The 26,018-nt window shown below is 39.9% G+C and overlaps 1 protein-coding gene across 1 annotated transcript in view; it reads right to left on the minus strand.

The window, feature by feature from the left end:
* The window catches only part of PAQR8 (progestin and adipoQ receptor family member 8), an 89,001-nt gene that overhangs the window by 54,416 nt on the left and 8,567 nt on the right, over positions 1-26,018 (minus strand). Inside the window, exon 2 of the mRNA XM_041762343.1 lies at positions 23,481-23,594. The gene's annotated coding sequence lies outside the window, so the exon portion shown is untranslated. The remainder of the gene's footprint in view (positions 1-23,480; positions 23,595-26,018) is intronic.

Genomic DNA, 26,018 nt, shown 5'->3' on the forward strand with positions numbered 1-26,018 from the left:
ATGCAAAAGCACACTACTGACTTACTTCTGAGTCTCTGTTATTCAAAATCTCATGGCTTTGTCCATGCTATTTATTTTGTTAAATATTTTTTTAATTTGTTACCAAAAGAATCATATTTAGCCAAGTAACCAATGTCTACCCTAGGCTGTAAATTTCTTGAAGGCAAATACTATCAATTATTTTGTATACTGCCAGGAGCGCAGCATTTATAAATCCATGAAAACCTTGAGTATAACTACTTCATGATACTTCAATTCAATTTAGCAGCAATGTAATGACTCTCTTCTGCAGTGGCTGTTTCTGCCAGCATCTTTTCCTTTGAGAACTCACCTTCCCTCACATGCTAGTGCTGACAATCACATTGCCCCCTTCCCATGGGTCCCGTGAGTCAAGAATAGACCCAGAATGGTTGATTAGAGTTTCTTAATCCCTTGGCAATAGGCATGAACATATAACCCAAACTGGACCATTTGACGTTTTCTCTGGGACTGGCAGGAATCATTAGTAAAGAGATACACATCTGCCTAGTAAGGACCATTCAAACCCAGTGCTTGAGGGACTCTGCCTGAGAATGAAACCATAGACCTAGTTCTGGCTATGCAACTTAAAGAAAATCTGCTGGACTTGGCTCTGGAAAAATTTCTGTTGGTAGGGGAGATAGTCATGGTCCTTTTTATTTTTCTTCCCTTCTGACTTGCATGCATACGTCATGTTTGGAGCTGAAGCAGCTATCTGGAGACCATGAGGGAAAGACAAAGAGAATCACAAAGATGTCAATACTGACATCTTCAAACCCTCCAAACAATAACTAGCAATTAGCTTACTCCAGCCAAGCATTGGCAAACTAAGATCCTCAAACATAATTTGTGTTTGTATGGCTCAGGGCCACTGCCTAAGCAGGCTAGCATGGTAAGCTGAAGAGACCAAACCAGGGCATCCTCCTCTGCCCCTACTTCCCCTCTCTGGTCTTGGTACTTGGCTCTCTGGCCAATAGGCAGGTATGCATCACCAGTTTCTAGGGTCTAGCTGGCCATCACCAAGATATTAAGGACTCCACTGTTGGCAACAGATGGGTACTGAGTGGTGGACTCTCAGTCTAGGGATTGGTGACCGTTAGTCCCCTTGTCTCTGGCCAGCTGCCCAAGTTGATATGCTGGGTTCACAGGAGTATAAGATGCACAGGACTCTTGATGTCACTGGGGCAGAGTGATATTAACCAATGAGGTGGCCATCCCTACTACCCATTGGACCAAGCCCCTCCCACTTATCGGAAGAGCCGATAAGCTCTTCCTCTCAAGAATGTCTGCAGCAGAAGGCAACTGGATGCAAACTATGCCCACTACCCACATGGCCCCTGCGAAAAAAAGTGGAGCAGGCAGGAGTTTTCTCTTTTGTTATAGAAGTGCCTACATAATATCTTTGATTTTACTTTTTAGCCCACAAAGTCTAAAATATTTACCATTAACTTTTTCTATAATATTAATAGTTTTTTTTAAAGTTAGCAAACTTTTTCATAATATTAATAGTTTTTTTTACTATTGCTCTAGGCAATATCTGTTATGGGAGAGAGAGGGAAAAATCCTGTAGTCAAATTTCTTGTGATTCATAGCCAAACACATATCTAACTTATTTTAGTAAGTAGGACTTCACTAGACAAAGATGTTCTAGGTAGAGCAGTTGGGACACAAATGATAGCCTAAGCAGGGATAGAGAAATAGGAGCTTATGAGCCAGGTGTGAGGAAATGAAGAGCTCTAGGGTGGCTTGAGAACCAGGTTAGTAGTAGGGCCAAGTAATTAAAGACATCTTTTAAAATTGTATGTCAACCCATTAGTGGATCATGACATCAATTTGTGGACTGCAACCAGCATTTGTTTAACTTGGTTTTGTTTTTCACACAAGTGTTCTTAGAAGCTTTATTCATTATAGATAAAAACTGGAAAAAATCCAAATGTCCTTCACCAGAGAATGGTTAAATAAACTGTCAGACATCTATATTATGGAGTACCACTCAACAATAAAACAGAATGAATCATCAAGGCAGGCAACAGTTTGCATGGATCTCAAGAGAATTATGCTGAGTGCAAAAAACCCCACTCAATCTCAAAAGATTATAGACCAAATGGTTCAATTTATATGATATTATTGAAATGACAAAATTATAGAGATGGAGAACAGATGTGTAGGTGTTATAGGCAAGGGCATGAGGGAAGGGCAAGAGCTGGCTGTGGCTATTAAAGGGTAGCACAAGAGTCTGCATGGTGGACTGTTCCTTATCTTAAATATGATGGCGGACACACAAATCTACACCTGTGGAGTAGCCTGGGTGGCTCAGCGGTTTAGCACCGCCTTCAGCCCAGGGTGTGATCCTGGAGTCCCGGAATCGAGTCCCACGTTGGGCTCCCTGCATAGAGCCTGCTTCTCCCTCTGCCTGTGTCTCTGTCTCTCTGTCTCTCTCTCTCTCTCTGTGTGTGTGTGTGTCTCATGAATAAATAAATAAAATCTTTAAAAAAAACTACACCTGTGACAAGCTGTATAGAACTAAATGCACACACACGCAAATAGATGAACACAAAACTGGTTAAATTTGAACAAGGTGGGTGGATTGCATTTGTGTCAATATCCTGGTTGAGATATTGCACTCTAGTTATGCAGGATGTTACCACTGGGGGAAACTAGATAAAGGGTATATAAGATTCCTGTGATATTTCTTACAATTGATGTGAATCTACAAATATCTCAAAATAACAAGTCAAAAAATACACAGAAAAGAGATGGTAGCCTTAGTTTGGCAGGGTCTATGAGAAATCAGCACAAGATGTTGAAGAAGGGTGGAAGAATGTGTTCATAACAGAAGTTGGGAGTGCTAAGAATCTGGATACATGGCAAGCCAATCCTTTTCAAATAGAACTTGTTTTATCAACACTACTGCAGACTTCATTCATATTCACTGAACTCTATTTCAAGTATTTGAGGACCTGTTATATTTCAGGCAACTTGATAGAACATTTTCTACTGGCTTCCTTTGAACTAAATTATAAAATGAGCTCTTTTGGGGGAAAAAACTTTTAAGATACAAGAACATTGATTTATATCGAATATGCTACTTAATTTCCTGCTCATGTATGTAGAAGACAAAAAAGAAACTTTTCTAAAAATATTCAATGTCAGTCACTAAGCAAGTGATTCTTAGAATTAAAGACAAAAGGGAACCCCCATTACTATAATGTTTCTCAAGGTGAGGTATGTTCTCTCAATGTTTTTGCATCAATTGAATATAAAAGTTTAAAACTTTGTTGCAAATCAATAATAAAAAGTAGCCCTGTCTCAGGGCCTTTCTTGCTTAAAGAAGATGAAGTCTGCGTTTTTTTCTACCTTAAAATACCTAAAACACTGTCTGTAGAAGGAATATTGGCAATTTAAAAAGATTACAATAGTTCTTATTTGTGGTCTATATAATGGCTTTCCCATGAACTTCCAAAATTTTCAATTATTCTACATACACCACAGTTAACTATAAAGTAGTAATTTTAGAGGATGCTAAATATCAGCTCAAATTATCCCCACAAAGAGAGTGAGGGAAATGTTTGTGTATAAAAATACATTTTCATGATTATTAGCTTAAAAATAAAAGAATCCCGGAATGATATAGTGTAGCAGTACATAAAATGTTGTCTTTGCAAATACTATGTTCTGTTTTACATGCTTTGCAAAGGCACTGCCTTTTCATTCTCATCCTCATCCAACAAGTCACCAAGTCTCTTGCTTGCTCTCACGTGTGGTTATTGTACATGTTTATCTTTCTTTGCTTTCCAAACTTGCTCTCTACTTCAAATGTAGATGTCTGGTCATCAAAAGTATACTGTCCCATCTGAACATCCTTAAAATGCTACTGGGGAACAGAAGAGGGAGGATTATGTAGATGCCTATGAGTTGAGGTCTGGTTCTCTCCTGCTTTGGAAGCCAGTCCTTCAGGGAGAAATTCCTCTCTCTTGCTGAATTCTTTTCATCTAGGATTGTTAGCAGGTTCCCGAGGAGCAGTTATTCAGTATTTGAGCATCTTGGTGTACCCTGGGGGTCTGTCCAAGAGAAGCTGATTGAAATCATCCCCTGTTCCTTGTCATCCATTTCTGAGCCACAGGGGCTTATAGTTTCTGCCAAAGGCTCAACCTCATCCTCAGCTGCAAACTTCTTAAATCTAGAGGCAGGAAACTGGACTCCAGATTCTCTCCCCATAAGAAAAGCCCTGGTTTTGGGGCCCTCATCATGGCATAGAATATCTCGAACCCTCTATGGCCATAGTGACCACAGGACAGAGCACAAAGCAACTGCCACTTCTCACTCTGGTGAGGAGAGAAGCACATGGGCTGCAAGCAGCATTTTAAAAAAGAATCAATCAATCAATAAATAAATAAATAAAAATGAAAAAGAATCAATAGAGTAAAAAAGAAGGAAAGATAGTGTATTATAAATAGTAAAGATAGGTATAATTTTGTAAAATGTTTGTTTTAGTTATATTTGTGTATATATATATGTTAGGTCATAATGTAAAACACACATATATTACATATATACTATATAATATAAACTATATAATATTGGATATACTATATATACAATATAGTATATATAGTATATATAGTATATAATTATATAAATATTTTTACATTTGATCAGGAGGGTAACAGCATAATCAGATGCAGAGAAAGAACAGATTAAAGAGTGAGAGACAGCAACTGGTAGGCAGTAAATTAGGCAAGTACTATCAGGGCAGAAGACTTTCTTACAGGGCAAGTGATAGATATTCAACTTAAACTTGAGTAAACGAGAGTTTATTTCTGGGCTGGCATAGCTGAGAAGAATGTGAGGTTATTTTACAGAACCAAACGATAACGAGCTATAGGAAAACAGAGCTTGGTGGCAGCGTGGGAACTCATGACTGCTCTGCCCCTCCCTAGTTTGGCCTCATCGTTTGCTGCACAGAGGCCCTCTCAAAGTGGTGGTAAAGACAGCCTCTAGCAGCTTAGGATCCGTTTCCTCCTCCAGCTTAGCAAGTCTGCTGGTCTTTGTCCAGAACTTGGACATCAATCCCAGTGAATGACTCTAAAAGACCCTATACCTATTCCTTGTTCTTTTTTTTTTTTTTTTAGATTTTATTTATTTATTCATGAGAGACACACAGAGAGAGGCAGAGACACAGGCAGAGGGAGAAGCAGGCTCCACGCAGGGAACCCAACATGGGACTCGATCCCAGGTCTCCAGGATCATACCCTGGGCTGAGGCCTGCGTTAAACTGCTGAGCCACCTGGGCTGCCCTCTATTCCTTGTTCTGAACCTTTTACAAGGTTTTAGTTAGAGTGCTCTTAGCTGGGAGCTATGGAATACCCATTTAAAAGCAGTTTAAAGGGCAGTCCTGATGGCTCAGTGTGGTTTAGCGTGCTGCCTTTGGCCCGGGGCCTGATCCTGGGGACCCTGCATGGACCCTGCTTTTCCCTCTGCCTGTGTCTCTGCCTGTGTGTATGTGTCTGTCATGAATAAATAAATAAAATCTTAAAAAATAATAATAAAACTAGTTTAAATAATGAGTATAATGAAATATTTTTATTATAGTTCCAAGTTGGTTGGTTAAGATAGTGGTGCAACAAAATTAGTTAGGGTCTCAGGTAGCTTCTTCACTATTCTCTTGACTTTCCCTTCAAAGGCAAGATGGTTGCTGCATTTCCCAGGATCACCTTGTTACAAAACAAAGTTCAGGGGAGAAAGAAGCAAGTCTTTGACTTGCATCGATTATTTAGAATGAGGAAAGGTTTCCCAGAAATGTCCTCTTAAATTTCTTTGGTTGTGATTGTGTCCTATGTAGGCATATTTAGTCCATCAGTGGCAAATGGGATAAACAAGACTGTTAAGACCAATCAACCAATACCCCCTAGGGTTGGAGATACCCACGAAGCACATGAATGCCACCATCTAAAACACAATTAGTGTTCTGAAAGAGAGAACAATGGTTAGTAAACAAGCAACTAGCATATCTACTAAGCAATGAGAATGAAATACTGTATTAGTTTTCTATGGCTGCATAAAAATTTGCCACTAAAATAGTAGATTAAAACAAGACATGCTTCTTATTTCACAGTTTCTATAGGTCAGAAGTTTGAGGACAGTATACTTGAGTTTTCTGCAAGGCTGCAGTCAAGGTCAGACAGCACTAGGTTTTCTTCTAGAGGCAAAACTGGAACAGCGTCTACTTCTAAGCTCACTTTTGTTAGTAAAATTTATGTTCTTGCTCTTGTAGGACTGAGGTCCCTGACTTCTTGTTGATTGGAGATTACCTTCAGCAACTAGAGGCTGCCCTCAGTTCTCTCCCAAGTGAGCTTCCCCATCATAGGCACTTATTTCATCAAACCAGCAAGAAAAATCTCTAGAGTGAGTCTTCTAGCAAGATGGGTCTTACAAAATATAAACATGGGAGTGATACTCCATCACCTTTGCCATAGTCTGTTGGGTACAAGCAAGTCATACATACTACCTCTACTCAAAGAGAGAGGATCACACAGAGGCATGAACACTACAAAGTGGGAATCACAAGGGGTCATTCTAGCAACTTTCTGCTGCAGATAGCTTGGATAGCAAGGCCTTGGTCATATACCAGCTCAGTTACCAGAAGATGGGGATGGGAAAGCTTTCTGGAAAATTAAAGATGTAGCTTCCAGTTAACATAAAAATTAAAGAGACATTCTGAAAATAGAATTATTAAGATATGGCAACCATTTTGTATGGTATAGGAAATGGAAGAGAGAAGCATGACTCAAAGGCTTTAGAGCCAGTGACTGGAAAGAGTACAATGCTATTACTGCACCTGGAGACTCAAGCAGAATGACAGAGAAGGGAGGAAGGTGAAGAGATTCATTGAGGTTCTCATAGGTGTTCATCTGGAGCTCAGGGCAGAGAAGCATAGGCTTGGATATCATCAATCTAGGGGTAGATGACATTGACACCTGTGGGAATGGATGGTATATTTGTGTATGTAGCAGCAGGTAATCATGGCCACACACTCTTCTGCTGAAAGCCTTTCACATTTCCAATCAAACTCCTCAAACTTCCAAAGTCCTTCATGGTTTTATTCTTGCTTACCTCTCTAGACTCTTGATAGACTTTTTCCTTAGAACAGTATTCTACTTTTTATGGATCTCCAAAATGTCCTGTGCTCTGTATTTTCTCTGAGACTTTTCTTGTTATTTTCCACTGCACAAAACCCTCTTCATACCTTTCTATATCATTGCCTGGCTATGTATCTTTTGGGTTTCCATGCAGATTATGCTCCCTGGAAAGTCTTCCATCATTCCCTGAGACGTTGAAGATACCCCTCTTTGTGCTTCCAGAGCAGGCTATACTACCTCTTTCTGTAGTTTTAATGGCACTATACCATCTTTACTTACTTTGTTGTCTCTTACTAGCTTCCTTAAGGCAGAGATGGGTTTCACTCGCAATTGTACCTCCAGTTCCTAGTACAGTCTTTAGCACACAGAAGATGCTCAACAAGCACTTGTTGAATAAACAAGGAGTTAATGCTAACATATTTCTTGGTTAAAATTTGTTTACTTATAAGTATCAGAAAACTCAATCCAAAAAGGGGATTAGTGCTTAAGCAAAAGCAGGACTTAATGAGTAAACAGAGAAGTCCCGGTGTTATGTTGTTTTTAGATGTGACGTGGTGCGGAGGCCCAAATGATTTCACCAGGACAAATTTTCTTTCTCTATCCTTTGGTTTTGCTTCCTCTAGCTTAGCTCTATTCATAAGCTGGGTCTCTCTTGTGGTAGCAGGATGGCTTCATTTGCATTCAGTTTTATATCTTCATGCTTTCAAGCCCAGGGGGGAGAATGCACTTCACTCCCAGAAGACTTAGCAGAAATCTCCTAGAGTCTCAGTGATTCTGAGTGGAGGTCTCCTGTCCACTCCTGAGCCAATCACTGTTTGTCCAAGCGAATGAAAGACTCTGCTTGGTCAGGCCTAGGTAACATGCCATGCTCAGATCTCCTGGAGCTGGAAGTTGGGAAGGTGTAGACTCTCCAGACAGAAATCTTGGACTTGTGCTGGAATTTTGTGGAGGAGATCCCCGCAAAAGCAAATTTCCATTAAAGCGATTCCTATCATTCAAGGGATAGGGAGGATAAATACCCAGGAAAGAAATTCTAAGTAAGAGACATAGCCAAAAACTAAAAAGAATGTTTAGTGTTATCAAAGGGAAGGACACTATTAGTTATTTAATACCAACTACAGGAGAGAAACTTTTCATGTAATATCTCCACTTAATCCTCACAATAATCCTGGTACATAGACTTTTTAAATTCTTGGTTGACAGAGTCTCAGGGTAAACTGAGCCTGAGGGGATCTGTGACTCACCCAGACCACACAGCTAGTAAGTGGTGTAGCTGGGAACAGGGACTCTCTGTCTCCAGAATACCAGGTTGCTACAGAAGTTCAGTAAGATGTCAAATCCAGCAAAATGGCCAAGATAAGTATTATGATGAGGACTGGATATTTGGAAATAGGAAGTTCCAGCAGAGTCATTGTGTCTATTTCAGAAGAGTTGTGAGGGCCACAGGGATTGAGAAACAAAGAGGGGACTATTCTTCCAGGAAGTTTGACAATGAAAAGAAGGAGAAAGAGGGCATATATATATATATATATATATATATATATATATATATATATATAAATGTGTCTTCCTAGCCACAAAGAGTGCTCCTCAAAAGCAAAGACTTTATTTGTTTTTATGTCTCCAGCCTAGGAGAGGCCTTGCCCACACTGTCAATCACTGAGCATTTGGGAAATTAATGAATAAATGACTGCATGAATGGAAGAAAAAAAAAACTATATCCCAAGAACAAAAGAAGATAGAGAAAGAAATGTAAAGATAGAATAGATTTGAACATGTTTCTAGGGCAAGTGCAAAGAGGTTGACAGTGAAAAAGAGTTGATGAATGAAGCCAAGTCCCCTGTGTGGTTCAAATCCCATGGAAGAATGAGCCTTACATAAAGATTTAATTTTTCTTTCCCCAAGGCAAAAGAGAGGGAGGAAAGTATAGGCTATGATCTTCAGAAAGTCTAGGGTGGAGGGGAGAACCAAAAGCACTTTTATCTATTTCCCTCAGTGTTCACTGTGAAATAGTCAAGGTGCTTATCTCTCTAACTCTATTGAATGTACCTTCAAGGCAGTCCCAATGTTTCAATTCATGTCTCACCCCCAGAGTCCCAGGCATAGAATAGGAGCTAAAATAAATGTATAAACTTGGTGGGCTGAATTGAATAAAATTAAATTATCTTTTAAAAGAATTTGAGCACAGCCTACAGAAAGGACAGCCACAATATATAATCTTGATTTGGTGGCTTGTGGGGGTTTAGTAGGGTGCTGTGGGAAGATGGAGGAAGGCAGTACAATGTGTACATGTGATCTGCTCTACAGAATGTATTTGCTGGGTAAATACCTCCTTATCTTTTTCCTTTTAAATACAAGCTTACGCCCCACTTCTTCAGAACATCTGGGCTTGGGCAGTGATGATTAGGTTGAGTGCTTGTAATCACAGGTCTATTTTGGGAAATTATAAGGTGTGAAGTCTCAGAGGTTAGCAGTCAGGAGTGATTTACTGATCCTCCCATGGGCCAGCACCAGCCCTCCCTCTTAGTGGATTGACTTAGCCAGCACTGACACCTGTTCAGCAGGCCACACTGCCTCTGACCACATGCCTCTTCTGCCCTCTCTCAAAGAGACTATGACAGCAGTCAGGTGAATAAGGCCTAGGGCCACCAGGGGTGCCTCCAGCTGCAGAAGGTAGCCTGACCTTGAACTCTAACACAGCTTTAATTCTTCACTTTACAGAATGAGTTAACAGAGAAAATGGATGATTGATGATTTGAATAATAGTGAATGGAAGAAATAAAATGATCCACGGAGAAAAACGCACTCTCCTATCTGTATTGAGTCTCTGATGGGAATAAGGATAAAGTTAATGGATGTGGTAGAGTAATATAGGAGGTGGGTCGAAAGTATCAGGAGGTCCCTTAGCCATCAGTAGGCACTCTTATGGCTGTATTCCTGTGAAGAGAAACAAAGAAAGGGGGGCTGCAGAGAATGGAAGGTAATTCCACCTCTTTGCAGTAGTGGAGAGCCAAGAGTAGGGCTGGTCTAGGCAGGGAGGCAAGAGGAACTTACCTGTCCATTTCCAGGGATTTCTGAGCTTCCTATTTGTACAAGCAGGTGGTCTATCTCCACGTACTGTGCAGAAGGCCAAGTGGACTCAGTATGTCCGTTTGCTAAAAGATCTTTTTTCTTTTTTAAACGTGGAGGTTTGGAGACCTATTTTACAGAACTAACAGAGCTGGGGTTACAGCCTTCTTGAATAAATGAAGTCAGAAGACAAATTCCTACCTCTGGAGGGATTTGACTGCTATGCTGGATTTTCAGGCACAGTAATAAGCATGAAATAATCTTCCTAATATCCAACTATAATACCTGACTCTTACTCCATAAATTGAGACCAAATTAAATGAAAAAACCTCCTAAATCTCTTGCAATCTGGCTTCCTCTCCAACTATTCCACTGAAATTGTTCCTGTCGAGATTGCCTGTGAATTATTTTACTTTACATTTGTACCTGTCTTGGCTGCTCTGCAGCATTTAACTGCGGACCACGTGTTGAAATGCTCCCTTCCCTGGATTTTGGGGCAGCAATCTTTCCTGGTTTTCCTCCCATTTCTCTAGCTTCTCCTTCTCAGATGCTTGCAACAGGCTCAGATTTATCTGACTATATCTTTTCTTGGTTTAGGTACAAAGGGAGGAACCCACCCTTGTCAGTTTAGGTAGAAAAGGATAATTAGAAGGTACTAATTGGCTTACAGAATCAATGGAAGAGTTGAAGAAGTAGATTCTAAGCAGAGTTACTAGGAACAAAACCACACTCAGGACCAAGTTGCCAAGGAAGCTGCTGCTTCTGCCACAATCGGGAAGTGCTTGCTGAGATAGGAAACGTAAGCTATAGTGGCCCACCTGGGGTCCAGAGTCACTACACTCCATATCAGCAAAATGGATACCTTCTGCTCTGCCTGGTCCCCCATGAATTCAGCTCTGAAGCTGGAGTCTTAATGTGAGTGTGTCTAATTGGCAGAACCTAAATCACATCCTTGGAAACCCTAGAAGCAGGGAGTCTCAGAAGTGTTTTTAGCTTTCCAACTTTATAGCACAGGAAGGAGCACTAAAAGGAGATTGAAATAGATGTTGAGTCATGTAGTCCCTTAAATTTCAGTGTTCGTCAGAGTTATGTTCTTGGCCCTTTTCTTTTCTGGTGCTAAGACTATCTCTCAGCAACTCATGGCTTCAACCATCCTGTGGGTTGTCTCTAACTCTGAGCTCCAGACTTGAATGTCCAGCTGGCTGCTAGACAGCTCTGTCTCCTCTAAAGTCACTTCCTCCCCCATATCTTCTATATCAATGAATGGCGTCACCATCTATCCAGTAATCCAAGCCAGAAATTAGGGACATTGCTCTGCCTCTCATCTGCCTTGCGCAAATGGCTGTTGAGGTATGCAATTGGCCTATATTTTCTAGTCTTCCTGCAATGAGGTTGGGCCATGTGACTGCATCTTGGCCAATATAATCTGAACATAGGTGATGTGAGCAAAGTCCAGGTGAAGCCTGTGGAAACCTTTCATATATTATCTGTGTTCTCTTTCCACATCTGCCAACTGAATGAATAGAACTTTAGGATCCTAGAGGAGGATAGAGCCATAGATATAAGCAGCCTGGGTCCCTGAATGACTCAGTGGAGCTTTGCAACTCCCAGAACTGATCTGCATTGTACTACGATGTGTGGGTGGGCTGGGGAGGGGAGTGGGGTCATGAGAGTGTGTCATTCAGATCTACTGCAGGGAGAAGGAGACAAGATTTACTATGACCCCAGCTGCTGCCACACTGGGCCTATCACTGTGTTTGTGCCAAGGCTACATTTCCCATGAGCTTCTACCAGCCAAGGACTGAGCATGGTGAGTGTAGGAATTCAGACCCGTTTCTGCAAGACTCAGGATTCCTCCAGCAGGTAACTCTGACTCCTGGAGTCTCCACTGGCCTGGATGAATTTTTCTTGGAACTACAATGAAGTCTGGGTATCTTGCTACCCAATTCTTCCTTCCTGTGGCTCTTCTTCGGTGGTGTCAGGTCTGTACTGTGGTCTGAAAGCTCTCCTCTCCTCTCATGACATCTTTCTATTTATCCTTCACAAGTGTTTCCCCTAATCAACCAAGTCTTGTACAACTAATCTCATCCGGGCATCTGCTTCTCAGTAGCCCTGAACCAGCACAGGGGAGAAATGAACCTTTAATGTATCATACCACAGAGATTTGGGAGTTGTTTGCTACAGCAGTTAGCATATTCCAGTTAACCACCAAGTTTTGAATATTTCTAGAAGTTAGTTTCTCTCCTCTTTGCAATCGTGTTTTTTAGGCCTCCTGAGCTGACTGCTCATCTTTCTGAGTGAGTCTTCTGTGCCTGCTCTTGGTAAGCAACCCTGTTTCAGAAACTACCACCTTAACACAGCATTCTTACAAGAAAATTATTAACCTCAATTTTACACAAAGGGAACTGAGATTTAGAGAAGGTAAATCTTCCCCAATGCTATCTCAGAAGTAACAGAATTGGGATTTGAATCCAGATCTGTTACCAAACTTTGTGTTCTTTGCACTACCCCAGTGAATTGGATTTAAGTATTTTTTCCTGTGCAGTAAGTATATCATGACATTCATATGCATAACCACTTCCTTGAGTTTATCTAAGTTCTGATGCAAATTTACCTAGAAAATGAAGCAAACAGATCACAGACTACTCAGCGAAGAGGTATTATATTAATAAAAGCATATTCTAAATATGTAAGTAGAATATCCACTTAATGATATTGATACTTCTCTGCATGTTCTCTTCATTTCCATTTTCTCTCCTTTTTAAACTAAAAATATAATTATTGGAAAAATAAAGATAAAAATATAATTATTGGAAAAATAAACATAAGATTATAAATAAAAAATATTTTAATCTCCACTGGTATTAGAGGTTATATCAGGAGCCTCTCTGAAGGTTAGAACTTGGATAAGCTGGGCAGGGAGTTATGCATGCTATTTCCACAGCTCTGGAGAAAATGCCATTCAAAATAATATTTAAAAGCAAGTGGCTTAGAGTGCTATCATATAAACATTTAGTCAAGTACGTATTTTAATTTATTTAAAACTAAAATTTATTAAATTTAAATTTATAATTTTGTTTATAATTTCAATTCTTTATTATCGTTTACAAATTTTAAATGCAATTGACATAGAAGCAATCTTCATGCATGAGTGTGAGGACTCCCACACCTCACCATGCTACATGCAAATCTGATTATGTCATGCCTGTTAAATAGCTTTCAGAGGCTCCACAGCCTATTGAGGATAAGGAGCAAATTCCTCAACCAGCATTCCAGCCCTTCTGTGAACTGGCCCTTGTTTCACCTCTTGGGACTGTCTCCGTATCTACCCTCCACTGCAGCCCTAGTAAACCAGTGACGAGCTCACCAACCCACCATGCTTCCTTGTGTCTCTCTGTCTTTACAAATGCTATCCTTTTTGGAGGGAACATCTTTCTCTTACTCTTGTCTTCTGAAATACTAAGAATTTCCCAATATACGGTTTATGTACTACCTTCTCCCAAAAGCTCTCCCTGAAATCACTCTCAGCCATACCTACCTCCTAGGCTGAATCAGGTGCCCTCTCTACCACCATCTCCCCTTCCCTTTCTTCCCTGAGGCTTCCACAACGTCCTCTGTCCTATCACACTAGTGTAATTGTCTAATTATATATCAGTTCTCCCCATGAAGTGGCTTCATTCTTAAAGTTAGAAATTGATTTTAAATAAATACATTACTCCAAAATAGTAAGTGCTTAGCAAACAAATGCTTGTTAAATTCATTTAACAGAGGAAGGAAGGAGGAAGGAATAAAAATGTTGGCTTCTCTAGTATACAATTTATGTATCCTCTATGTAATTTATAAAGATGAATCATTTGCCATATAAAAAAATGGAGTTTGTATCCTGTCACAGGCATCAAGTGTATTATTGGCTTAGCTAAAATTTAGGGGTCAGAATTTTAGGAACTGAGAGTTAGGGAAGGAAACTAATTAAGTGGTTATTAACAGACTTACTGAAGAGTCCATGAACTCACCAAAGTAATATGCAAAACTTTGTGCGTCTATGCACAACATTTATGTGTTCTCCTCTATCAGGCAGGTGGGCAAGTTTCTTTGAAAGGACAAATGGAGGGACACCTGGGTGGCTCAGCAGTTAAGCATCTGCCTTTAGCTCAGGGCATGATCCTGTAGTCCCAGGATCGAGTACCACATCGGGCTCCCTGCATGGAGCCTGCTTCTCCCTCTGCCTGTGTCTCTGCCTCTCTCTGTGTGTCTCTAGTGAATAAATAAATACAATCTTAAAAAAAAAAAAAAAAAAAAAGGAAGGACAAATGGAAAGCAGCCTGATTTATTCCAGACAAAGCACCATGGAAACATTCTGATGGGCAATGAGGGGAGAAGGAGGGATAGGCCATTATAAGAATAATGAGATGGCAGCTCCAAAGAAAGGGTGATTCATACATTTTAATTTATTATTGGGTTCTCATTTGGTGAAGTGTTTCACCATCAAATAAAGTATTAAAAATATAGTATATTTACCAATTCAAGTGTGACAGGTCAAATTTTACCCCCGCCCCATCTCTGTTCATGAGTCTGTTCTGTCCTATTCATCTACTGAGGGTAATGAGGACAAGAGAATTGGTAAGTGCAGAGAAAGACAAAATTGATTTACATACATAAAATTGATTTGTATTTATACTTGTGAAAGAAAGGACTGAATCCAGAGGTGAAAGAAAGGGTCTTCTAGAGTTTTGCCAGCAGGAGAAAGGAGAGATTCAGAAAGCAGCAGCTTGAAGACATGAAACCTAGGAATGAGCTGTCCCCACATGATTTTTAGGAAGTGTGATTTTTTTAGGAAGTGTGTCCTTGACACATTTTCGCCAGGCTCAGTAAAGACATGAATTGCTTTTCAAGGTCTTAGGCATCAGATTTATGTTTGTTTTTAGTGTGGGTGCTATGTGACAACAAGCTTTCAAGCAAGCCTCAATTTATTTGTTCAGGTTACACAGGTTTGCCTGCCTGTTCTGCTGTGAAGTAGCCTGAAGTCTACACTTGACACACCTTTTGGGTCTGGGTTGGGTAGGTTGGGGGATGGTGAGTCACGAGAGGCTAACTGACCCCCTATCAGTAGTTTCACTGACCAAGCCACTCCCAAGTTTCTATTTGTTTTATGGGACGTCTGGGCCATTCTTCAGGTGGGGAAATCTGCCCCAGGAAAAACCACTAGGTCTCTGGACAAAGGTACAGAAAAGATGAAGCTGTTCACTTCAGGCCTCTTTTCCTTTAGATAGCTGCAGGGAGGGTGGATAGCTGACAGTTCCCAGCTAACCCTCTCTGCCTTGAGATTATCCTCTGCTGAAGTGAACAGCTTCATCCAAAGTTTTGTTCCCTTCTCGGAGGCAGCCCATACCCAATGGCTGGTCAATGTCCCCAGAGTAAGGGTAACCCTTTGGGGCCATCTCAGTTCCAGAGACTCTCTTGCAATCTGTGGAGGCCTATGTTGTGACAGCCTCACAGTCAAACTTCTCTGCTCAATCCTGCTTCTTTACACTCCCACAGATGTTGATCCAAGAGAGCCCTCCAATAAGCTTCCTGCATGCTGCTCTCCACTGCAGATGCTGTCTCCCTGGAAGCCCAGCTTGTGACAGTTGACTGGAGGAACAGTGCAAGAAAGCAGATGTTAAATCTGCATCATCCGCTAGTTATCTGGAAATAAGGACCCCATTACGTTGGTTGGTAGAACATGGATAAAGCCAGGTCCACAACAGCAGTGTGATCACTGAGATTCTGGAATGATACACTTTTGGAAGGGAATGCATTGGCTGGGGCAATGGAACCAGTTTTTGAGAAGCATGAGGAAATTGGTAATTAGAAGGGCAAAAGATGCTCTGGAGAAAGACAAGGAAAGGCTGAGTGTGATTAATTAGCAATTAAAGGCTAAACATAAAAGTCAGAGGAGAGGGCCTTCTTGTAAAGAACAATGAGACTCTCATCTCCAATAGCTGGAGGGCATCTAAAACGGAAGATCAGGCTCAGATCTAACCATAAACTTAGCAGAGCTCCAGAAAACCTGAAATTCTCAGTGGCAGGTCTGCTACACTTAGGTCCAAGCTCTAATTGGGAAAGAGCAGGATTCTGATAAATGAGAGGTAGATATTTGGGTTGATGGAAATCTTGAATATGCATATTCCCCTGAAGCCTCTAGGTATGCAGAAAGAACCCACTCCTCCCTGTCAAAAGCTGGTACTCATCCCCCCATTAAGGATGGTTACTTAGGCCTCTGACTTGCCAGATAACATGTGTTCCCATGTGAATCTGCCACCATTTCCCTTCTTGCCACCAGGACCATCATAACCCATTACAGTCAATAACATAACCCATTAAATCACAGCAAATGCAGTCATGGATGCACTGGGTCTGTGAGAGGAGGAAAGGAACTACACCCTGAAGGAGCTGCAGGTCCTGGGCAATGCATACTAGCAGAGCTAAGAGAGGATGTGGAATCAAGGGGAAGTAGAATATAAAGTTGGCTAACAGAGTGTTAATTGATATGGGAGCATTCTCCTGGGCTATATAGGATTATTAGACAATGGCAGGGACCCCAGTGTACACTGCTAAGATGGCTCTCAGATTCTTGGAGAAAGTGATGCTCACATTCAATGAGGAGTGAATGCCAAAACTTGTCTTGCAGACAATGGAAAAATGGATCAAATGTCTCATAGAAGGAAGCATGCTTGAGTGGATTTGTTATGTGGGGCTGAAAACTCCACCAGATGACTGTTTTTCATGTGAAGGCTCAGAGGAAAGACCAAAGAAGTAAGGAAGGACCTGGTAAGAGGGACATCAGATTCACTGAGGAACTCACTGGTGGCTCTCCTTTATAGTCCAGAGCTTGTGGTTAGAGACGTCATTATAGAACTGGACCCTTGATAATGATAGGGATGATAACAACCTGAAATATCAGAGGCAGTGACAGTGCTTAGCTTTTGCTTTTAGAAGCCAAATGGGTTCAATCATTAAAGTGAGAGGCAAGGTTGCAGATGTGGCAAGAGGGGCTTGATCCATAGAAAGCTATGGAGAGGGTTATCAGAAAAGATTATCCTTATGGGCAAAATAGATGGACAGCCAATAGGACTATTATTCAATCGACTCAATAAAAATAATTAAGGATGAAAGATCAAGAGGCTGAGGGCAGAAATACCAATAAGAATTCATGATCCTTTGCCCAGCTTCCATATCTAGGTTATTTTACACACCCAGAACTCTTACCTGAACCACAGAACACAGTAAGCATTAAGTAAACAGAATGGCTCAGGCAGTTGACATCAGCTAGCCTTTGTGTTGTGACTCAGTGTTGGTACAACAAAGTAGCCATGGCGACAGGAATGGGAGATACATATGGGCTCAACAGTAAGGGTTCCCACTCACCAAGACTGCTTAAGCTATTGCCACTACCAAATTTCTGATCTTCCAACAATAGAGGCCAATCCTATATTCCTAATATATCCCCATCACTTACAGGAGATCAACCAGTCATTTGGTGTCAAGTTAACTTCATTGGACTCCTTCCACCCTGGAAGGGGCAATAATTTATCTTGACTGAAATCAACAAGTACTCCAGCTATTAGTTTATCTTTCCTGTTTACGGGCCCCTGGACAACACCATTATCCAAGAGCTCATAGAGTATTTGATCCATTAATAGGGAGTTCTACAAAAGATAACGTAGGAATAAGGTGAGCTGTAGTAGTGAGTATATGATCATAGGATCCACTGGCCCTATCCAATCCCATACTGCACCACACAGATAAAGCAACAGAATAACTTGTTGAGGTACAACTGAAAGACCAGGCTGGAGGTGATACCTTACAGTATATACCCTAAATCAACAACTACTGTATGGTGTGGTGTCCCTCGTGGTTAGAAAACATTGGTCTAAGAAAGAACCAAGGAGTAGAAATAGAAGTGTCCCTGCTTACTTACACTCCCAGAGACCTACTGGGAGAATTTCTGCTCTTGTTCCTGAAACTCTGGGCTTTATGAATTTAGAGAGCTTAGCTCCCAGGGAGAGGATGTTCCACCAGGGTGCACAGCAGGAATCCTATTCAAGTTTTGTCTGCTGCCTTGTCACTTCAGTTTCCTCATGCCAAGAAATCAGCAGGCATAGAGAGAAGTCACTTCCCTTATGGGGGAAATTGACTCTAAATATCTGGAGGATATAGGGAGGCTTGGAATAATATATTTGACCCCAATATACTGGTAACCACTTGGTACTCTCTTGCAGCAGCTTTAACTCAAGGAGGGCAAGGTGACCAGGAAATCAAGATCCTAATGCACAAGAGTCTGGGTGACGCTACTTAGGAAAACCACCTAACCCAGAAAAACTGCTACCTAAGGGTAAGTGAACTTCATCATGGATAGTAGAAGATGCAGTTAATGAGTACTAGCTGGGACCTCGAGACCAGGTGCAGTGGAGAAGACTAGTTTTTAGTTCTATGTTAATGAACCTTCCTCTAAGTTGCCCCCAGGTGCTGATCACAAGGAGGATCAAGAGGTAGAAATGTCTTACATTCAAATCTCCATCTCAGACTCTGCTTTCTGGGGAACTCAAATTGTGGCAATTTTTAATTATATCAGTTCCTAATACATCTATTTTATTGTTTTCTGTGTTTCTCCCTAGTTGATACATATTTTTGCAGGGTGGGTAGGGGGCCTGATTATCTTCATGTACATGTGCTTTTGTGTTTATTAACTTAACACTGTCATAAAGCACTCTTTCCACATATTATTACACAGTCTTCATAAATCTGATTTTAATGTGGATATAACATTCCCTTCAATTGATGTAGCATAATTTTCAAAAACCATCCTTCTATTGTGGGTCATTCAGTTTTATTTTTATTATAGACTATATCTTACATAAAATTAATATCTTCCTTCAGATGACTGTCTTATTCAACTGAATTAACTCCTTATATCAATCCTGAGTAGTAGGATGATGGAATAAAAGGGGGTAAACATCTATTTTTAGGTCTCTTTTTATCTGTTACCAAATTGCTTTCCAAAAAAATTATAGCATTTATACTGCTGCATCAAGGAGCATTTCAACACAATCTTCTGTCATTAGAAATTATTACTATAGAATTTGTTAGTAGTTTAATAAATGTGAAATAGTACTTCATTATTGTATTAACCGGGTATCTATTCTATAAATTCTGGCTGAGATTTTATTGTTTATTATTACTGTAATTTCCTTTTGTGTGTTAATGTTCCTGGGAATATTGACAACATTTTTGTAAACTAGAAGGCACTCGCCACCATCACCAAAATAGAAGAGAACTGAAAGAGTTTTTGATGAGTTAAATTCAAGTAGAAACAACATGGTAATCTGCTAGAAAGAGCACTGGACTTGGAATGAGTACATGTAACCTCCAGTTTCAGTTGAGTCTGTTACTACTTATGGTATTTTGAGAATATTTTAGATTAATAAAAGAAACTGAGAGACCTCAGAGTAGTAGGCCAGATCCTATTTTGATTTTTTTTTTTTTGCAAAGATCTTTAAAAACAATAGATCCAAATATAAAACTTATCTGAAGGATTTCAGTCTCCGGTTTATGCTCTCCAGAATTACTCACATTACATCTGCCCTACACCTGGAGGGTGGAGTGTTCAATTCTCCAAGTTGTCCAGGTCACTGGAGCTGACCAGCATGGCTCACTTGTCTCAAGCAATTGATATTTGGTGATAGAGAGGTTACCAGGCTTCTGAGGCCTACACTTGGTTGGCAGAACAGAGAACTAGGCCAAGGAGAGGTGTTCAGACCTGAAAAACATTATTTTATGTTCCATGGTTTAGAAAAGTTTAAGAGAAATAGGGCTAGTTGACATTAATAGACACTTTGGAAATCATAGTTATTTTTACCTGTTTAGGATTATTTGGTTTTACCTGTTTTTGGTTTGTGGTTATTAGATTATTGATTTTTCCTTAATTTTCCAACATTTATTGAGGCACTAAACTAAGTGCCAGGGATATAAAAGTGAATAATACAGTCCTTGCCCTTAAGGAAGATCATGATTTACAATGGAGATAGCCACTTACAAGATTATAACTACAATATGTAATTATAGGAGTATGGTAACCACAGCTGTAAAAGTATACTCAACAGCTTTGTTCTCCTGTTGTGAATGATGTGTTTCAGAGTTTTAGTGTTTTAAAATATCTTATACTTTTGCTTATTAAGTAAAATAAAGAGATTAGGGACTGAAAGCTGAAGCAAAAATGTCATTATTTGAAAGTTATAAAACTGCAAATTTGAAAACCCCAAGAATATCAGCTAAAAAATTACCAGAGCAGTAAAAGAATATAGTAAGGTGGTGGCATTCAAAATTAATATACAGAAATAGTTAATCTTCATACAGACAAACAACAAGTCAGGAATACACAGGAAAGACCCCATTTATTACAAAAATTAAGGATAAAACCACCACATATAAATTAAACAGTAAAAGATGCATAATACCTATAGAAAAAATTTTTTAGAACACCAGTAAGGAACACAAAAGATAATTTGGAAAGTCAAAACACATTCTTGGAGAGGGTGATGGCTCAATATCATAGATATGTCTTTTTTCTCTAAATTAATCTATAAATTTAATCCAGTCATCCTCACCCATCCAAATTTAATTAGCAAGCTGATCTAAAGTTTATATAGAAAGACAAACAAGCAAGAATATCCAGGAAATTTTCTTTTCCAGGAAAAATTTGAAGTTAATGAGAAGGGACTAGCTCTTGCATATATTAAAGCATATTATAAAACTATAATTTTTAAACCAGTATACTAATGATGTATGAAAAAATTAATCAGTGGAATGGAATAGAGAAATCCAGGAATGGACCCAAGCATATATGGGATTTTGCATATAATAAAGTTAGCAAAGAGATGCATTAGTTACTCATGTTAGGAAGGCAGTGTAATGGATGCTGTGGTGTGCCATCTATATTCCTGGTTCAGGGCCAAGGCACTGATTTCCCCAGCTGCTGGGAGTGCTGTTCACTGAGGCTCCTGGCTGAGCCCCTCCCCAGAAATTGCTCTCAGCCAAAGGCAGCTGCCTCATTTAAAGTATACCTTAGGGTCAGTAATATCCAAGGACTGGTTGATGCAGGAATACAAAAGCCTGGACCTCTTTGCTCAATTTAAGACAATTCTGTAAGGACATTCCATATCCAGAGCTCATGGAATCAGATAAAGCTTTGTTGCCACTGAATCTTTTTTTTTTTTTAAACATTTTTTTTAAAATTTTTATTTATTTATGATAGTCACAGAGAGAGAGAGAGGCAGAGACATAGGCAGAGGGAGAAGCAGGCTCCATGCACCGGGAGCCCGATGTGGGATTCGATCCCGGGTCTCCAGGATCGCGCCCTGGGCCAAAGGCAGGCGCCAAACCGCTGCGCCACCCAGGGATCCCGCCACTGAATCTCAATTCAACTTCTTCCTCTGCCCAGTTCTGCTTCCTTCATTGCCTTACAGGTATGATTCCTGAGAGTATTTCCCAACAAACTTTTCGTGTTCAAATCTCTGTCCCAAAATCTGTCTCTTGGGGAACTTGATCTTCAATATGACTTTCTTCTTTGTTGGATGTAAACCTTGCAAATTCAACTAGAATAAATTTCAGCTGAATCAGAGCTTCAAATGTAAAATTTTAAAAATTAAGCTATAAATGTAGAACAAACTAGAGAAGAATTTGTATACCCCTTATTAGCATAAATATTAGAACTCATTAAAAAGATGGATTTTTCCACATTAAAATAAAATTCTGATGAATGGATAAACAAAATGTGACATATGCATACAGTGGAATATTATTCAGCTTTAAAAAGGAAGGAAATTCTGACTGATGCTACAACATAGATGAACCTTGAAGATGTTATACTAAATGAAATAAGCCAGTCACAAAAGGATGAGTACCATGATTCCACTTATATGAGATCCCTAGAGTAGTTAAATTCACAGAAACATAAATTGGAAATAGTGGTTACCAGCGCCAGGGGTGGGAGGGTAGTGGGAAAGGAGGAAAGGGAAGTTGTTATTTAAGGAGTTTAGAGTTTCTATTTTGGATTTCTGTTCTGGAAATGGATAATGTTGATGGTTATACAACATAGTACCTGTGCTTGATGCCACTGAATTATACACTTATAAATGGTTAAAATCATCTATTTTATGTTACATATATTTTACCATGATAAAAAATAAATAAAATTGTTTGTCAAAACCCACCAAAGTGAAAAGAACATTTGCAACTTCTATCAGAACAAAGGATTAATTGTCCTATGAAGCAATACGGAAAAGACCCAAAGTACAAAAGAAAAATGGGAAAAATTGTAGGAACAGAGAATTCATAAAAGCAACGAAATTGGCTTTTAGATATATAAAAGTATACTCAACTTCACTCATAAAAAGAAATACAATTCAAATTACAGAGATACTACCTTACACCTGTACCATTCAAAAAGCCAATGAACGTATGAGGAAATATGCATGCATTGCCACCCCATTGAAGGAACATTGGCAATATTGATCCAAATTATAAAAATGTATATTTTTGACTCCAAAATTCTACTCCCAGGAATTTACTCTACAGACATACTGTACTTACATACTGTACTTATTATATAAGAATACAAGATTACACATTGCACTGCTTTTTAAATGATAATTAAAGTTTAAAAACAATTTGAATATAACAATCAATTTATAGCAGCATTATTCATAATAGCTCCAAATTGCAAACTATCTAAATGTTCATCAAAGTTTGTGAATGGATAAACCATGTTATATATAGCTATACAATGCAAAACTACTCAGCATTAGAAAGGATCAAATTACAGATGAATCTCAAAAACCTTATGCTCAGTAAAGAAGCCAGACACAAGCAACCACATGGTATATGATTCCATTTATATGAAACATCTGTAAAAAACCAAGCTATAGGGACAAAAATTAGGTATGTGGTTCCCCAGTGTGGAGAGCAGGGAATTAACAGCAAACGGACATGAAGAATCTTATTGGGGTGATAAAAATGTTCCAAAGTGGATTTATGTTCATGGTTGCACTATTTGATACATTTACTTTAAAAATCACCAGATTGTACTCTTAACGTGCAAAATGCCTCAGTAAAATTATTTTGAAAAAGTTCCAGTGGAAGATGGTGTTCAGTTGGGTGGCTTGCATACCTTTAGAATGAGGAGGCTCAGTTGAGGCCCTTTCCTTATTCTCCTACCTTACGTTTTGCTTTTTTGCCAGCTAGAATCAGCCTGAACAAGGACTGGTGGATCCCCAGAAAGGGTCAAGGAAGAGGGTGGACTTCCTTGGAGTGTTGAAGACTCTCCTGCTCCTGAAGGAGAAAATAGGAAAAGGCAGAGTTAGTTCAGAATCACCTGAGCTTGGGTGGGGTATCTTAGGAGCTTCAGAAGAAAAACCCTTTATCAGCCAGAACCCAGAGCTGGAGCAATGCACGTAGGGACTAAGGGCCCAGCGGGAAGTATAAACCCAAGTTGAGGCCAAAGAGGAGCACTCTGCCAGATAAGCAAGGAAATGGATTCCCCGTATGGCTTGGGGTCGGTGAAGTTTCCAGCCTGGTTGTGTCTTCCTTTGGTGTGGTGGAGGGAATAGCTCTGATACTGAGCCTGTAGAGGTAATACTATGCTAGGCAACTCTACTAATGATATATGACACAAATTCAGAGTGGATGAAGCAGAAGATGCATAAAGTTCTCTCTCTGTAGTTTGATAATTTCACTATTCTGTGGCTGATTCTGCAAGGTTCCAGTTAGAACATAGAAGCTCACCAGTAATCATTCTAATAATTACACTCCCAGGACACTTCCATGGAACTAAGTGGCAGGTAAGAGAGAGATGTGAAGGGGAGTGGAGGATGTTGAGAGACATTAAGAAGAATGCTAAGAAGGAAAGAAAGGCCAGGATACCATCAGAAGGGCACAAGGTATAACATGGGAACTGGGCACCCTGGCTTTGCCATCACAGACTGGATTCTAGGCCAGGCTACCTCTCACTATTATGTGCTTGTCCTTGAAGAAGTTGCATAAAGTTTCAGATCTTCAGCTTCCTCACGTGTGAAATGGAGACCTGGCAGTGCCTTCTACACAGAATTCTCATGGGGATAAAGCATCCAAGTGCTTGGCACAATCCCAGGCACATATTGTTGCTCATTAAGCGCTAGAAAGTTGTATTATTATAAGTTCTCATCTCAAGAAAAAAAAATTAGTGACTATGTGTGGTGATGGGTGTTAACCAGACTTACTGTGGTGATGGTTTGGCAGTGTATACAAATATTGCATAATTATGTTGTATACCTGAAACTAAAGAATGTTTTATATATGTCAACTATACCTCAATTAAAAAAAAAAAGCATTATTGAAAAAATGCATTTACCACGTGGTAAAAAGCTGATGCCTCTTGCCTAATAGCTAGGACCCATTTGCCATCCAGATGGGCAGGCCACTTTGAGAGCAGATCTTCCAGCCCAACTCAAGTCTTCTGATGGCAACAGCTCTAGCGATTAGCTTGACAGCAACCCCACATGAGACTTTAAACCAGAACCATCCAGCTAAGCTTCTACTGAGTTCCTGACTCAAAGACACTTTGAGATAACAAATATTTATTTTTTAAGCAAAAAAAAAAAAAAAAAAAAAAAAAGGTAGTAAGATCATGTAGTGGGGGAACATTAGTGAGCCATCTCCTCTTTCACAAGCAGCAAATAAAAGTCAAAGCACACTTCTGGTTAGGGTTGATGTTTCTGGTGGGTATACCAAAGACTATGTCTATTTCTCACCCTGTCTCTCTAACCCTGAAACAAGTCAAAGTGAAGGTATCTTGCTGACTTATAACAACTATCTGCAGAGGGGACAAAAGTGCTTTCTGCTTTGGTCAGAAGAAGAATTCATGAGCTGTTTGTATCGCAAACTGCTTAATTAGACTGCTAGCACTGGCTCCTTGCCTGATGCCTGAACTGTTACCAATAATCCATTTTAACCCCTCTTAAGTTCCTAACGGCAGCTTCAGTAACTGTGAGAGTTTGGGGGGGGGCAATTTTTGAGCCTTAAATATGTACAAATAAATCAGGTGACTTTAATATTGAGCATGTTAATCTGTACTTGTAAAACAACAGATAGAATATATGCATTATTTACAATGTCCTGTGGACTCAATTTTTTAAGATTTATGAGACGGTGGATGTTTTCGTGCTTAAGTTAAGTTAGGAATAGCAGTTATCATCTGTATCATGTAAACTTAATTTACCTGTAAGGCCATAATATCCCATTTTTATAGTTAAGTATGCCTTTATCCCTCAAAATCATGCCAAGGTCGCCCAATTGTGCCCTTGCTCAGCCAGGACATTTTCACTAGCTGGTTTCACTTGGAAGGCAACTGAATCTGAACTTCATCAGGGATGTCAGTTCTGCACTGTGGCCTCCAAATTCAGTTTTCACACCCTGAAATATTCTATGACCTTCCCAATACTTTAAAAATAAACCCAGGGGTACCTGGGTGGCTCAGTTGGTTAAGAATCTGTCTTTGGCTCATGTTATGATCTTAGGGTCCTGAGATCAAGACTCACATTGAGCTCCACATCAGGCTCCCTGCTCAGCAGGGAGTCTGCTTCTCCCTCTCCTTCTACCCCCACCCTTGCTCATGCTCTCTCTCTCAAATAAATAAAATCTTAAAAAAAATCAATTTATAGGAGGGTTGTGGTGGGATGGGCAAAATGGGTGAAGGTGAGTGGGAGATACAGGCTTCCA

The sequence above is a fragment of the Vulpes lagopus genome, chromosome 1 (genome assembly GCF_018345385.1).
Source record: "Vulpes lagopus strain Blue_001 chromosome 1, ASM1834538v1, whole genome shotgun sequence".
NCBI lineage: Eukaryota > Metazoa > Chordata > Mammalia > Carnivora > Canidae > Vulpes > Vulpes lagopus.